We start from the raw sequence: 13,729 nt of genomic DNA, 5'->3' as shown, positions 1-13,729 counted from the left end.
ACATATTACCTTTTCCCTATAGGTACCTAGGTATGTTCAAATCGGAATCTTATTAGAATCAAATTGGAGGATAGAAATACCTAATTTACCTAGTAGGTCATATCGGATCAACTAATTATACCTACTTAAATAACGTAATAATCTAAGTATTTTAATATTTCATAAACGTTCTGAATGTAACTGTACCTACAAGAAAAACAACAAACATATAAATATGAAAATAGAAAATTTTTCTAATCCTAGGATATAAATCTTATAAGATCTTTTCTTGTCACTGCGTATATTTATATTTTATACATTTAGGTACCTACTTATTTAACTATAAATGAGTACCTACATACATAAACAAATTTAAAACATGCATTTGACAGTTGACGGGTTTAAAACCGTCACAGCGTAAAGCCGAGTTCAACCTTGACCACACAATACACATGATATAAAAATAACATTCGATGTGATCTTTAACTTGGTAAATACTAAATAGGTAGTAACTAGTAGGTAAGTCATTCTTTTAACAAATGATTAATTATAAAAATCCTTTTGCGTAGGTATTTCGTGATAGATAAGCGTGGAAAGATGTCATCACAATTCGTTGAATCCTTACAAATTGTTCCACAGGATTTTCCTAGCATTGTATACGTAGGTACTTATTATATGACATAGGTTCATAATTGGATAATTAAACCACATTATAAAATGTTATACCGTTGATTGTACTAACTACAAAGTATATCTACGACCTACAGGATATTAATTAACATTGTAGGTAGGTAGGTACCTACAGTTTGTACTATTATGGATAATTAAAAAGCATAATTTGAAATCTATGTCAGTTTAGGTTAAATATACAGTCTACATAGCACACATGCTTAGATATCCATAAACAATAGACGTTCCAAATTCAAATCACACAAAGAACGTTACACAAAAATTAGAATTTTCTCGTTCTATATTTAAAACTCCGTGACGTCACGCCACACCAATCGGACAATAGAATCGGCCTTTCCAATTCGGTTCTATTGTTGAACGCAGCGCTCTGATTGGTGGAAAGGCACAATGGGAAACGCCCACAACACAATACCCTATTGTCAGAGCCAGAGTGAGGAAATCCCGCCCAGATCATTTTTACTTGAAGAATATTTTATTTTTTAAGGAAAATACCTCGTAGATTATGATCTATAATGTAAACAGTTAGGTATGTTTTGTCTATTGCATTCCAGTTGAACATAAAGTATGAACAATTAGGTACCTATAGGTAGACTATAGAATGTAGATACGAGATAGTCTAATGTACTAATTAATTAACAACTAATTAGTAATTCCTCAGCATAAAACTTTGTATGAAAATATCAAAATGTTAGCAAGGAACATTAAGGGAGATAGAGTGTTCCAAAACGCTATTACGAACTTTTAATGAACACCCTCAAAAGAAATCATTAATGTCCAAAGTGGCTAAAATGGGAATTTTTGTGGAAACGTTTAAAAACGAACTTTCACATGATCACGAAATATTAGCTGCTATTAGTAAGACTAATGGATCCATTTCGTGAGTGCTAGTTATTTTTACGCTGTACATTTTTAATATATTTTATAGTAAGTACTAAGTACCTATAGGTACATACATAACTTACTACTAAAATAATTAGTAGATAGGTACTTTTATTCTGATTAAATATTGTTTGTATAATTATATTTACCATAAGTAGGTAGGTAGGTACCTAGATCTCTTTGCTAATTTATATAGCTATCTAAATGCCATAGGAGGTGCCTCTTCCTGTATGTTTGTTATATTTAATTCATCTGTAGAAACAATCTAATTTAGATTTATTAGAAAAATATTTATTGCAATGCATAGAAGTTAGAACCTAAGTATGGCCTATAGATACCAATCTACATAAGCTATAACTTTAGTTACTTACCTACAGCGTTCATCTCATTCTGTTGTTTCCCAATTGAATATATTTTTGTAACATTAAAATTTAAAACTGTTCCTTTTGCTTTTAGTTACCTTATTATCTCATTACCCATAAATTTCACATACCTATCACAAACTATGTAGGTATCTACAACATGCCATAATAATATACCTACCTACTTAATCAAGGAAATTGTAGACACCATAACATTAGGTTAAACATTAAGTACATACCCTTAATTCGCAAACGTCTCATAGAAGACGCAAGTAAAGATCAAAACGAAGTTTACATACCTACATAGAAGGGGAAGGGTGATATCTCGGAATGAGGGAACGCTAAGTAAAGATGATTTAATTGCAATAATGGACAGGATTTTCATAGACTGCGTTGTTTATTTGCGTTTTGAGAGCGACTAATGAATGATGAAATTTGTTGAAATTAATCGGTATTTTGGGTGTTTTAATCAGCATTCAGGATATCAATTTTTGGAAACTATCGTAGTAAGTGTGAATGAAAAAAAAATCTATTTAACTCTATGGATAGCTTTCGTGCTAATAAACAATAAAATTACCTTTTTAATCTGAATTAAATGATGCTAAACGCAGTCTCATTCTTCATTTGAACTAAGCAACGCTACAGATACACCCCTAGGTATTCAGTTATTGACCATAGACAAAATGCCTAATGTCATTCCTTACCACAGATTAAAAACGCGTGTTCCCACGCACACATCAACACGGCTTGTACAATGTGAATAAGAATAAATGGGAGCGACGGAAGCGTAGATCGAACCGTTCGATCTTTAAATAGATAGCGCGCGCTAAGTGACGCCAATTAGCCTGAGCCGCGCTTTACTGACACTGCCGACATCGCTGACGTTAGAAGAATATATCTACAGTTAAGGCGGTTTCACACAGCGAGCATCCTCACGGGCTCTTCAAGTGTAGAGTGCACGGGAACCTTTACAGCTAAGGCGGTTGCACACAGCAAGCAGCCTCAAGCTTAGATTGAAAGGGAACTTTCTAGAAAAGCGCGTACCATCGTACCACTTCTTAGCTTAACAGCAGGCGACATTGTGGTGAATAAACGGTTTTACTCGCAGCGAGCAGCCCACGGGGACTTAAACGTACCTATAGAGTGAACAGGAACATTCTAAGGAAGCGCCGTAGCTTTACATCAGGCGGGATTGACAAGCGTTTCGCTATAATTGTCAATAAAAAAAAGTTATTGCGAGAAGCAGTTCAGTCAGTGTGGACGTTACCTACTTGGCCGGGAATAATGGCAGCACACGCATTTAGGTACATAGCAAACAGCCTCGCGAAGCAATTGCGCAAAAGAGCTCGGTTTGTATCTTGTTTGTATGGAAAGCACGTGTGCGGTGTGGCATAAGCACAGAAATATCTTGATACATGTCTGTGGGCATAAGGCATTATTTTCCTCGACCAAACAACATAGACTGAGCTGCTTCACGCAGTCAATGCTTCGCGAGGCTGCTCGCTCTGTGTGGAACCGCCTAACTTAAAATCCACATATTTGTATGTGGTCGATAGAATTTGAAAGATAGCATCAGAGAAAAATTCTAATCACGACACGTGATGTGTCGCGTGGCATAGTGAATATATCACACCCGGAATAAATTGCCTACTTACTAAGTATTTTTATTGTAATTCCTGAATTAAGATTCAATTCTTCTAAATAATTTCTTCTGTAAATAATCTCTGTTCACTGAATTAATAAAATTCCTTCCTACACATGACCATATTCAGAAACATTTACACCATTTAATCATACCTACCTATACATTAATTATTCTTTATCAATTTAAAGACACATTTTGAAAGCTATTTCAATCCATTTCATTCTCATTTAACAAGTACCTACGTATACAAATATCTACATTATACGGTACCTATACCCATCTAATAATCAATTAGTATAATCACCGGTATTCTGTTTACTGAATACGAATCTTACGTAGAATCTTTGAAACTAAAGGAAAGCTTTGAAACAACGCCAAAAAGCAATCAAGTAATTGATATGGTCTCTGATAATCTTCAGCGGGGACAAAGAGCTACCTGCTCTTGTAGATGTTGACTAGACTTCGTTTTTGTGAACTTAGGTATTGGGAGAAGTAATTAGTTTTTAATTTCTGTATTAGCTATATCTATAGGTACCTACGCTTGTAGATTGTAGATAGATATTACCTATACCTATAGAAATTATAACTGAATTAGTCATACATAATAATATTATGTTTAGGCAGGCGAAATTTAAGGAATAAATAAGACTAAAAAGAATAATACAAATAAAAAAATAAGTGTTTAAAATTACGACCTTACTTACCATAAAGAACCTAGGTAGGTAGGTAATATTTTAAAATACCTAGGTATAAGAACTTCCACACACGCTAAGATGCGTAAATAGAAACATTCTAACGTAAAAATCAATAAATGCGAAATTTAATCTCCCGTACAATATTCCAATCTGTTCAGTTTACACGTCAAACAAAAAGCAATTTTCGCTGAAACCAGTATAATAAAGCTAGAAGGGGGGACCCACCCCAGTAGATAATACTCCTCACACGGGAGGGGGGACCCCGAGACATACATTCTTCCACGCCTGCGCTGCGATACAATATAGGTCATATTGTTTGTATGTTTACATGTCTGTGTATGTCTTCATTTGACTTGTTAAATCAATTTTAATAACGCCGCAATTTGTCAGGAGGTGATCGGCTTAAATTGCATTAACCTACCTATTAATTAAAAACAATAGTTAGGTAGATACAATTCTTGTCTTCCCATGTTGTGTGAAGCGATTTTGTACTGAACGGAACCATTCAAATATGTATATTGTTTATATAGAGAAGAGCTCTCCCTACTATAATTTTAAGCAAGTTCTGCTAAATACATCGATTGTTGGCATTATAGACGATATTATGTGCATTGTTATAACCCTTCAGACACTGGAACAAACGTAACCTGTTTGTATATAACTGGGCTACAGAAAACTTTTTATAAATATGCAAATCCATTGTGCGACTAAAAATATTCTCGAGCGGCATCGTATTTCGCCGATGCGATGGGAAAGTCCGCCGAAACAACAATAGACGCGCCAATCCGCGCACAATAGACCATTTTCCCGGCCACGCCTTGACAATGCCTGCACGCCCTGTCGAAAAGAAAATTTTCTTCAAATACAAACGTATTATTGTATCGACTTTCCGAACGCCCTCGTAGAACACCCACCTGACTATTGTGGTGTGCGACATTACAATGCCGGCTGTTCACCGCGCCACGCACACTGCATCGCATCAAAGAAGCTCGTTGGGCGGGGCCTAGAGCGAGACGAAGATACTCCTAGTCGCCTCGCGACCGGCTCGAGCGGGACGACGCGCACGAAATACAGCCAGTTAGATAAGGACGGCCGCAAGCTTTGTATAGATTCCGCGCTGTTTACGAATAGACAATTGAAAATTAACGGTATTCTAAATAGAATATTAGCAAATTTTTACAGAGTTACGTGCGAAATGTATTCTAGATGTTGATTACGTGTTTAGGTTGTATGGTTCCATTGCTAATTTGTAAGTAAGGGTGGTAAAAGGACGGCATTGTTCGTAGGGCAGTGACATTAGGTCGGTGCGTCCTTGTCGCTCGCGAGCGGCGCGGGGCGGTGGTCAATTGTAGCGCGCGCTTATTGTCAGCGAGCTTCGATCTGTTAGCATTGTGTGTTGGGAGTGCGTGGTCGACGGACGTATCCACGCTCCGTGTTCTAAACGATCGCGGCGACGAACTCATCGTGACGATTTTTATTTTTGTTTTGTGTGTGTTTGTTTTCGTGACTGGGACTGTGTAAAATGCCAAAGAATTGTGTTTGGACTATTTGACGTGTTTTTGTTGGTTGTTTTATTTTTATTTATTTTTTATTGTCGTCGGTCGTTAGATATTACTGATGTCTCGAAAGGCGAGAGGAACAATGCTCACTCATTTGAAGGTAAGATTACATTTAATTGTATTTTATTATAAGATCATTATGTATTAAATCTAATAATTGAAGGCAAGTTACGCACTTCTAACATAAGTATAATTTTGAGTTGATGTTTGAACTTTGAATATGTTTAACCAATGTTAGTGTATTTTGATTGTTATTCACTTTTATTTGAAGTAGGTACCTAATGAAACTACCGTGAATAAATCGGAGGTAGTGAAGTGTAAACTGAACATGGTGTTATAGAAAAATCAAGTAGATATTAGGTACCTATGTATTTAAAAGAATTATTCCTGAGTTGAATGATTTGCCGAGCTTTTGTACAATTTTTTGTAGTTCGTAGATATCGGAGTGCGATGTAGGTTTCAATTTGTTTGAATTAGACTTTAGTTTGTGTTTCTTCTATCTGTGTTACGTAAAGTGCAAAAGATTAGAAGTCTAATACCTAATTAGGTGTCTATATTTTAATATTATCATTTACTTTAGTGCTCTTTATTATATTATAATTATGAGGTCCGGTTGGTATTAGATAAATGCTAGATGTTATGTAGGGTCATTGCGCCTGTTCGCGTCCACATGCCTATTCGCGTCCATTTTGCGGATATCTTTTAGAAAATTCACGAAAATAAGTATATTTTAAGTAAAATTGTAATAAGAAAAATTTCCGATAATACCTCAATGTATAAGAGACATGCACACATATTCAAAATATGCCTGAACACTGCCTATACTATTTAAAAAAAATATTTAATTTTGGTTATTAAACGAGAGAGCTAAAACGCGCGGGATTTTGAGAAAAAAATAGTGCGTAGCGTCGCGTTTGACGGTAAGTATCTTATTGTTAAATGTGAATTTTTGAATATGTAACTGTTTCTTTACTTTGCTAACAAAACATGGAATAGTATGGATTATAAATCAGCTTATTTCTTTTACAATTAATAGCTAAAATAAGGTGGACGCGAATTACTACACCGAATTTGTACAACTTCCATTTTGCGTCCACGGTGGGCGCAAACTATACCTATAGTGCATAACAATAGAACATATTGCGTCCACATTGTTTTTCATTACTTAGCAATGAATTGTTTGTTAAAATATGTAATTTAAAATAGATTGTAAATTTTTGACTAAGACTACAAGTTGATAATTTAAATTTTCATTTATATTAGCAAATTTTTATGCTATTTTTTCATTTTAAAATGGGTATTCTAAGAATGAGACTAGTATCTTTGAGAATGAGAGTCGGTGGTTAAGAAAATAATATGAACAAAAAAGAAATTTAATTCATTAGAAAATCTCTCAAAAGGAAAATCCGGAATCCTTGAAGGATCACTTTGATATCCGTCCGTCTGTATGTCCGTCTGCCGGTCTGTCTTTCTGTCAAGACCCTTTTTCTCAGTAACACGTGGAGGTATAAAGCTGAAATTTATATTGAATACTCAAATCTACGGTCCCTTGAAGCAGTGAAAAAATCAAACTTATAAGCCAAAGCAATCAAAAGATACAGCCGTTTATGCTGCAAATTTTCGCAAATTTCGACATTCGCAAGGGAATCAAAACCTACAGGGTACTTTACGTGAACACAGACACTTGAAGTTTGGTACGAAGCAACGTCTTATAGCACAAATAAGGGAAACATTGAAAAAATAATCATTTACAGTTAAAACATATGAAAAAAAACAGGTTAATACGGAACCCTTGGTGTGCGAGTCCCACTCGAATTTGGCCGATTTTTATTAAATACTATATTCGTAAATAAATAATTTATTAAAATCTAATTTTTATTTGCATTTATCTGATAAAATATCACCCAATACACTCTCAATTCCTTTTCTAAGCTGGTGGACGCGAACTGGTCCACGGGTGGACGCAAACTGGAATTTTTGGACGCGAACTGGGTAAAACGCCTAATTCTGCTATTTGTCTAGATAAATAAAAACCACATGATATTTCCAACACAATTGAAAGTAAATCTTAAAATAGACTAAGTATTGAACACGTTACATAAATTTTGCGTTGAAATTTGTTCTGGAACATTTTTATTTTCTCCTTCAAACTTTCCAACTGCACTAAGTGGACGCGAACAGGCGCAATGACCCTAGGTAGTTTCTTGGACTATTTTGGTACCTACGACTGACGTCCTGTGGTTTAAGCATTTGGAATAAAATTACACAATGATAATTATAATTAAATTGCATATGATTGTATGAAATATCTACATTATTATTTTTATGTAATTTCTATTAAACACTTGACCGTAATTTGAAGCTTACTTATTGAGAAGGTACCTAGCTTTTTCCGCCTATTTTCCCTCTCTTTCTCGTTGTATATATGCTATCTCTCTCGCACACGGCACACCTCCCACCAGGTGGCGCGGCCGGCGCACGATAATGTGCAGGCGCTTGATCTTCTTCATTGGCGTCTAGCTTCCGCCGCGAGAAGGTTGTCTACAAGACTACAACCTTGGTGCTATTAAGTATTAAGTATTGCTTAAAGCAAGTGCTAAAAGTGTTAAAAAGTGTATCCCGTCGGATCGGTACAGTGAGTTATTTTTACATCTATTCTAATAATATTTTACTTAAAAATGAGTAAAAATCTTTAAAGTCAACGGTATAATCGTTGGACTTTATTTAAAATGCTGAGGTTTTTAATGAATCCTTCAGCAATAGTTTATTTTTCAATATGCTTAAATACTTAATAGCATGAATAAAGATATTTAAAATTAACGATACAACCGTTACATTTTACTTGAAATAGTAACTTTTCTTTTGAAATATTTCATTATGCAATATGTACTAATTAATATTTGAATTTTTAATACTGTGAGTAAAGCTATTTTAACGGTGTTACCGTTCGGCTTTACTCGAATCGTTAATATTACTTTTGTGATTATTTGATATGATATATCAAATACCCTCTCTTGTATATAGATATTTTTAATATTTTATTTCATTTTTAATAATGTGTTTTTATTACAAGGGTACAAGTGAATTTTTCGTGAAAAAATTACAATTAATACTTAGTATGGATATGAGCCAACTCAAAGCTTTACAGGCATACAATCCATTGCTACGACTTTATTACATTGTCGTTATCGCTAGGAACGGTTCGGAATTCCTATCATAGTTTATTACTAAAAATTATCGAACGAGATGAGTCAGCTCCAAGAAGTCACGACATGTCAGAACACGTTGTGATATTATTTTATAAATCGTACGGGAGTTACCGCTCAACTGAATAATGATGGAATTCGCTCATGTATAGTAGATACGTACCATGAATGTTCCACACATTCAAAACTATCCGTAGTCTATACGTGTCCTTTTATGAGTATTATTCTGATCCGTTTTTATGTGAAAATAGACATATTACACACGGCTAATTTGATTGAAAATTACGTTTCCTATGTTCAAATGATGCAACTTTTTTATTAAAACGAGTAAGTACCAAAAATTTTACAATTAAATTCTTTGGTTTACTGAACTTGTGCTGAAAGGGTTATCGTATAATAATTATCGAGATATCTTAATATAATTAATTAGATTTAGATACACTTATTTCAAAGGATTTACAATTCACTTCTAACGTTTTAGAATAATATTATAAACTTGTACACCTTGACAAAAAGTAAAAAATTGCGGGTGAGTGGAGATTATTTTGTGCAATTAAATATTATAACGTCCTACGACGGTATGGTTGCGTTCGTAAGGAATGTTAACGGATATAAAGCAACTAAATGTTACATCGATTGCATGAACAAAAATAAATATGAATCGAAGTTCATTTTAAAATTTAGTGAATTGATTTGAATTATGAATTTATTAAATGTCGCTAACATTGGAAAATAAGTTAAAGGACCTTGTTAATTGCTATATTATTTAAATGATTATTTACTGCTATTTTTATATTAGCACTAAGGTGTATTCTTGCTCGAAGCAGAATACATAAATGTGGCCACTACTCCTCGCAGGGGTTAGCCAGGTCAAATTCACCCTCGCAGGGTGTCTCTTAAGCATTTTTTGGCAGGCCCTACTTATTTCTAGTTACAAACATCCCTCGCGCAGCTGTCGCTCGCAGGGAAATGGTGCAAATATATATCGGCCCTCGCGGGGCTTTGATTACAATCGTCCCTCACGGAAAAGATGGTGCGAATATATATCAGCCCTCGCGGGGCTTTGATTACAACCGTCCCTCATGGAGAAATGGTGCAAATATATATCAGCCCTCGCGGGGCTTTGATTACAACAGTACCTCACGGAGACATGGTGCAAATATATATCAGCCTTCGCGGGGCTTTGATAACAACCGTCCCCACGGGGAAATGGTGCAAATATATATCAGCCCTCGCGGGGCTTTAATGGCGATTGGTGCAAATATACAAAGGATTGATCATTAAAATGATCATAGATATTTGCTTTTGTCAACGAGGACCCACGAAAGAAGTTTTGGATATGACCGTATCGGATCTTCACTCTTCTAAGGTAGGTAGAAAAAGGTTTTGAAATCTACTTCACAGTGGGCAGTATAGTAAATGACCTAATAAAATACAATAAAGGTTAGATACGTCAAATAATGGGCGCATGAAATTGATACTTCGTATCCTAAAAGTTTACGCTTCAGGAATCAGGAAACCACCATTGGTTTACCAATTATGGAAATTGGAATTGAACAAATTGTATTTACCAATGCAAAGCCTAATCACAACAAAGGAAGGCGAGTCGGATCAAATATCATCTCGCAGATGATTTGTGGCGGTGGTTTCGAGGATTGTCACCAAGCCTTGTGTCAACGGTATGTTTGGTATCGTAATTAAATGGCACTAGCCGACCAATTTTCATATACAAACATCGGAAGAGATTTTTTAATCGCAAAGCGATTGAATGTAACAAATGACGATTGATTACGTATAGTTGACCTCTCATAGGCCTATTTTAGTTGCCCGGTCTTGTAGGCAATTTATTTGACTCGTTTTTCAACCCATTTGACCTCATTATTGCACCCATGAGATTTTTCTTCGGGGCTCAAACAATAAATCGCTGAGGGATTAGGATAATCGTTTGTTAGACAAGTTTTTTGTCATCCCACCAGGATTATTATATTGTATAATAAAGTTATATACAACTATTAACGTAAAACGTTTAAGTACTCAACGAATGCTGAGAATACTGACTGTTGAGTTACATAGGATAGAGGATAAATAACGGAAAGTCAATCTTTCCAAACAAAAGCCTCTTATTATTAGATATTACTTGGAACCCCTACCCTTAACGAGAAAGCTCTGCCAAATGACTTCTCATTTCTTTGCTTTGAGGGGGGGGGGGCAATAAATGAAATGTACAGGCTATACGGCTTTTAAAATATAAGTCTGGTAATCGAACTAAACTTTGCTGGTTTAGTTCTTGCTATATCGCTATCCGTGCCTGCTTCTCGTGTTTACGGGTGAATTAAGTTTATCAATAGTCATAAATGCAATGCTATTCAGAGGATATACTGCATTTAAAACATGACAAAGTCTGGTAAGCGAACTAAACTTTGCTAGTTTAGTTCTTGCTATATCGCTGTCCGTGGCTGCCTCGCGTGTTTACGGATGAATAAAGTAATGTCCTGTCTTCGCATCCACAGCTAACTGTCCTATACTGTCATAATCTTAACACAGATTCATTCGACATAGCTCCCCACGAGCTCAGTTCTTCATTTTTGCACTCGCACAACTGTGGACAACACAAGAGCAATGCCTCCATTGGTAGCAGTCACAATCAAGGGATAACTAACCTTAGGCTAGCCATATTACGGATGTTGGAACAACCGACTATATTCAGGGCAATTTTCTTTGTTCAGTGTAACGTTTAGACTGTCGTAGCATTCCTACGGAACAAAGATGGGATCAGATCTGCATCCTTAATGCAGTTAATCGAAAGGAGATACTTTCAGACGACGATAGTATTCAAAACCCACCATATTCCTTAACATAATAATGCATAGTTAAGCTTATAATCTCTCTTGCCATTATGTCAGTTAGAGACCTGAACGACGCGATAGAGTACCGCTATTTCAGTAGTAGTAACACCTAGAAGGGTGAAGGTATTCTGGAAAGCGGAACTGAAGGCCCGGTCAGCAGCATCAGCCACCTAATAGACAGTGTTCAGTGCTGCACCACTATAATCTGCAAAATGACTCTGACGGTATGAAAATGTGGAGTACATTTTCAAAATATCAAATGATATAGTTGGAATAAAAATCCTATTTGCCTCCGTCTATCCAAAAGACATACGGAGTAGCTAGTAGCAGTTGGTTGAATTAGAATAAAGTAACTATAGTTAAAATCCTTTGTTACTGACTGGATAAATTTGGCTCTTTTCCTATCTGACGTTCATATAGCTGTTGACTGCCTAGTGTTGTGCACAAACACTATTATTATAAACTAGCGGTCCGCCCCGGCTTCGCTCGTGGTACTTACGTTTTCTCTACATAAAAACCATCCTCGTACTTCAAGGAATATAAAAAGAATTATCGAAATCGGTTCAGCCGTTCTCGAGTTATGCGCTTACCAACACATTTTGCGATTCATTTTTATATAAGTATAAGAATAAGAAGATAAGTCACGTTATGTAGTCCCGAGGCTTTCGGTATATAAGTTCTGATGTAAATCATAATTATATCTTAAAACCGAATTGATTAAAAGTAACGTACTTGGCTGTAGTAATTGCAGTTTTGGGACACAGATAAGCTCCTTATCATTTTAGTCTCTTAAGTTCAGTATATTTGTTTCCAGTACAGAGTTTATGACCTATCAGTTTTAAATAAATAATTCATGCATTGTACTGAAAGTACTAGCCATGTTTAGATTATGATTGGTGGCGTTGGCTCTAAACATTAATAGATACCGCACGGTTTGGTTGGATGTTAAAAATCTGTATTATAATTAAAACCGTTTACCTGTTTTGATATTTTATTGCCTTATTCAAGGGGTGACCTTTTAAATTTATTTCTGACCCCAAAAGTAAGGACCAAGTTCTCTTCTTGTCCGCTTGTAGCAGGTTGGGTTAAAACTGTGTGAGTTGAGACAGGTGGTAATTCTATGTTAAGATGATTCAATTGTGCTTCTACAGAGTTCTAATTGAATAAATAAAGGTTTGAGTTTGAGGTATTTTTGCCTCGTCGGGATCAGCTGTTGCTTCATTTTGTAAGTAACATCTAAATGCGTAATTGAAAGTCGTTACTGGCGCTTTCGCAGATTTACGCTAAAGATAGTGAAAATTGTAGTAACTTTAACTTTTCAAGCCCAAAAGGTTAACTAAGGTACGCTTGAACCAATCTCATAAGTTCTAATACTTTTAATCATTATGATTAACTTTTTGGTTCTTATTTGATTAACTTTTCATCTGGGATTGTTAATATAAATAATATAAAAATTTGTGTGATTTATTGGTATACTATCTGCACACCTTACTCTTTCAAATAAAGAAATAAGTAATTACTTATGTACCTATTCAAATTCACATTGGCGTCCATATATTGTACACCAGGTGGGTAACAAACAGGTCTCAATAAGTAAGCTTCAAATTACGGTCAAGTGTTTAATAGCTGTGTTTTACCTGAAAATAAAACACATATTAAATACTTACCTATATTTGAAGCTTACACTTAACGTCCACCTGTTGAGGATTTCGACTCAATGAAGAAGATCAAGCGCCTGCACATTATCGTGCGCCGGCCGCGCCACCTGGTGGGAGGTGTGCCGTGTGCGAGAGAGATAGCATATATACAACGAGAAAGAGAGGGAAAATAGGCGGAAAAAGCTAGGTACCTTCTCAATAAGTAAGCTT

General features: G+C 35.5%; 1 protein-coding gene across 2 annotated transcripts in view; it reads left to right on the top strand.

Moving 5' to 3' along the window:
- Sox102F (transcription factor Sox102F) overlaps positions 1 to 13,729 on the top strand; it is a 259,623-nt gene that overhangs the window by 133,024 nt on the left and 112,870 nt on the right. The window contains exon 1 of one of the 2 annotated variants that reach the window (XM_089711613.1): positions 5,541 to 5,909. The exons of the other annotated variant lie outside the window; for it this stretch is intronic. The gene's annotated coding sequence lies outside the window, so the exon portion shown is untranslated. Of the gene's footprint in view, positions 1 to 5,540; positions 5,910 to 13,729 lie in introns of those variants that run through there. 2 annotated transcript variants of the gene reach the window in all.

The sequence above is a fragment of the Colias philodice genome, chromosome 26 (genome assembly GCF_061535455.1).
Source record: "Colias philodice isolate Cphi_HAF_F1 chromosome 26, ilColPhil1 Martin Lab GWU primary, whole genome shotgun sequence".
Classification (NCBI taxonomy): domain Eukaryota; kingdom Metazoa; phylum Arthropoda; class Insecta; order Lepidoptera; family Pieridae; genus Colias; species Colias philodice.
This window is presented reverse-complemented; position numbering and strand designations above follow the sequence as displayed.